The following is a 3,941-nucleotide window of genomic DNA, read 5'->3' as shown; positions in this document are numbered from 1 at the left end:
CAGGATAGATGAAAAACGATCCACAAATACAAGTTTATTTCAGCTATTGTACTCAAATGATAACAACTAACAACAGACAGTTTTAAAGCATTGCAAGCTACAGCACAACGAACTGAAATCAAAGTAAGTTACTAGCTTAAGTGTGCTGAATGTCTGCAATCATTCAGTCAGTGACAACTGCACAAAACGTGCAAACTAATAAAAACATTATAAACTGTTACAAAATGATGAACAAATGTAGTTTAGGCATAGGTTTGTGCAACGCTGTAAATATATTTACCTTTTTAAATATTCCATTAAACCTGCTGAGATACAAGGAGCGTGAACTGAAATTCTCAGTTCCACTTGGTTCCACGCGCATGTCCGGGAAACTCATGAATATTCATATATGCTCCCCCCACTGAAACCGAAAATCTCGGAAACCGAAAATCCTAACACCTGGTCATAGAACACTCATGCCACACCCAAGTCATTTGCTTTTGGAAACTATATCCCAGTGTGTTTGAATGTGTGTGCAAATAGCAACATCAAAAGAGAGATATTTTAGAGAAATTAGGAAAACCAAAAGGGTAAGTGGTTGTGCTCCACTTCATATATTTATGCCCTTCCCTCACTAACTTTCTTCCGTCTCGTTGACTCGGATGTACGGCATTGATTTTGTTGCACGAATGTCCACTCCTGGTGGAACCCTTGCAATGGCCTGGACTGAAAATCCCAAGCCCTTGATTACTTGGAATCAGCTATGGAGTTGACTTATTTTTTACATTTCCTCTTACAATTTGTTTAATGCAGCATTTTATATGTATGTGTGTATGATTGGGCCGTTTTAAATATTTAAAAAATAAGATATCACTGAGTTGTTTGAGGTGAGGGTAAATTAAACGCGATCTGCAGTGACGTCAAAATCGTGTATCATTGTGGTATATGGAGCAGCCTGAAGTGTACAGAAGTGGTCTCGCTCACTCGGTCAAAACTGAGGTGTCGAGGGTCTCCCCATATAAACTTACCTCGTCCACTTCAAAAATGGCAGCGGGCATTCACCCGAGGGGAAGTGCACGAGTGTGTCTTAAATCGAAGCGAAACGCACCCAAAAATGCGCAACGACGATGTCCTACTTCATCAGCCCGGAGCTGCTTCCGTGTACAACAGTGAGCGCAAGCTAGATTAAATTGATTATTACGTTTTAAATATGGTTATTTTTCTTACAAAAACGCATCGATTTGCTACAGGAGGCCTTTGCTCACCACCCCGCAGTCGTGTGAGGCACTTATTAATATGGATGGATGCGCTTTATTTCACTTCTTTTGGACTGATGAACTGCAACACCCGCTGACTGCCGTTAAACAGCTTGGAAGATCAAAGATAATTTTAATATAACTCCGACTGGATTCGTCTGAAAGAAGAAAGTCATATACACCTAGGATGCCTTGAGGGTGAGTAATTCATGGGCTAATTTTCATTTTTGGGTGAACTAACCCTTTAATGTAGGCTACTTACTTCTGTGCCATTTGTAGTATAAATAGTGTGAGTAGTGTGTTTACACTGGAAAATCCAAAAAGAAAAAGAGTACTGTAACTGTTTTAACTGATTCGCAAGTACTTCTTTAATTTTCTGTATATTTTTACAGGACTGAGAGGCGACTGTCTAGGGGAGGTAAAGAAAGTCTTTTGTCAGAAGACTAAGAAAAACTGCTATAGAATGGCAAATATGGTCAAATATGTTAGTTTTTTTTACAGTATCGTAATTGACAGTATACTGAATTGTGTTGCATGTACTGAGTTCATATTAAATTCTTTGGCATTTGGACTTTTCTAGTGCTATTCATCTACTGCAAGTTCTTCTAAACTTTTCTTAAAGCTTATTGTTAAATTTCAATGTATTTGTACCTCTCTATTTATGTTGTATACTGTAATAGCCATTGACTTGCAAAATGATTCCTGATTGCCAAAAGGAGTGTTTTGAATTGATCTCACTAGTGTTCCCTAGGCAGTACAGTAGTCTGTGTATTTGTAGGTTTTTTGTGTCATCTGAGGCCAAAGTTTGGTTATGACAAAAGAGGATATATTTTTGACTAAAATATTTGATTTTGATGTGGAAGTTTGAGGTTTGTATATGTTGGTGTGAGATTGTTTTTAGTTGTGAGAAAATGGTGAACTGTTTCATGAATTGTATGATAACAACTGAGAAAAACGTAAAAAAAAAAAAATTAGTGGCATGTACTCTTTAATCAAAAACACTAACTTCCCCTCGCAACGACATCACTGTTTTTCACTTCCAGCAACCTGTCACTCAATGATCGAATCAACTGACAAAGTCACACCCTACATTTGAGTCAACAACAAAACTCAAATCCGCCCTGTATTGTGAATATTGTCAGGACAGGCGTGCCCCCTTGACAACACAATCGCACATTATTGTATTGTCTTCATTTACTCAACACAAACACGCGATATACCCTCTAGCAGGGGCGAATTGGCCATCTGCCAGAGGGGCAGGACCATTTTGTTTTCCAATGTGTATTCCAATGTTGAGAGCAGTCAGTGAGAAAATATTTTGCTGTAATGTTTAAGTCCTATACTGTGTTCATTAACTAGGATGTTGCTGGAATCAGTACAGCCAGAGACCCCTGGTCTTTCAACACCAGTGCTGTGAGGAAGGATGCTACAGTAGGCCAAGCAGAGACAGGGAGGAGTATGGTAGAGGTAGGAAAAACCCAACAGACAGACAGTGACAACAAAGAACAACATAAGCAGGGGTTTTCAACCTGTGGGGCCAGCACCTGTCAAGGGGGGCGCGAGCATCAGTTAATTCAGAGACACTACTTATTGAAAATAGTGGCAATTATCTGCACTTCAGTATTGTAGTACATTATAAAATAGTATGCAATAACTTATTGAGTGTAAATTTTAATTTTAATTCAAATTATTAAATGTATGCCACCTTATTGGGACAATAAAGCCCTCCCTACACCTACCCTAACCCTACCCGATACTTTATTTTCAACTTTTTGATTATTTCCTCATTGAAAATAAATGCTTTTCTGATGTGATCTGAAATTTGAAAAGGGAGAAAAAAGTTTGCCAAAAGGCGGATTCGAACCCGTGTCGATCGTGTCAAAAATGATTTACCATCTGCACTACTGGAGCTAACGCCTGTTGATAGTTTTTTTAGTAATGTTGACTAGCCAAATCACACTTTGGTGGGCGTAGTTAGTGTAATTAGCCTCTGCCAACAAGGGAGCTATTTGCACTTAGTGTAAATAGACACTCCGTATAAATAAATTAATGAAAATTCAGAGCATTTTCGAGTTGGTTTGCCAGGTAAAAATACAATTAGGCTACGTGTAAAATGTCATTGTTAACTGTGTCTGATATGAAAACTACGCTAGTCATAGTCCCATGAAATGATAAATAGCAAATAACACATATACTGAATTTCCATTATGTTTTGTTTATTTTTATTAAAATCAAATGTGACCACCTTGTTTGTAACTATGGCAATGTCTGCCCCGAGACCGCACAACACTTCCACTACGAGAGAAAGCTGTAGCCGCGCGGCGATTCCTGGATGTCATAATCTCCATACGATTATCTCGACAAAATTATCTCGTGGCCACGACATATTATCACGCTCCCACGAGTTAATATGACGTTCCCAAAAAAATAGATATCTCGTGGCCATGACGTATTATCATGTTTCCACGAGTTAATATGTTGTGGCCATGACAAAACTAGCCTAAGTGAACCGAACATGTCCGCTCCGGTCACCGTAAATGCTTCGTTCGACTTTTCGGAGATCATCTACTCTTCCCTGTGGATAACCTCTGACCTACTTTCTGTACAATCTGAATTTCTGCGTATTGAATTTTGAATATTGAATTTGATGTTCCGAATTTCTTCTTCATCTTGAAAACTTGAAGCTGTATTTTTAAAAACTGGATA

The sequence above is a fragment of the Sinocyclocheilus rhinocerous genome, unplaced genomic scaffold (genome assembly GCF_001515625.1).
Source record: "Sinocyclocheilus rhinocerous isolate Xijiao unplaced genomic scaffold, SAMN03320098_v1.1 scaffold2050, whole genome shotgun sequence".
NCBI lineage: Eukaryota > Metazoa > Chordata > Actinopteri > Cypriniformes > Cyprinidae > Sinocyclocheilus > Sinocyclocheilus rhinocerous.
This window is presented reverse-complemented; position numbering follows the sequence as displayed.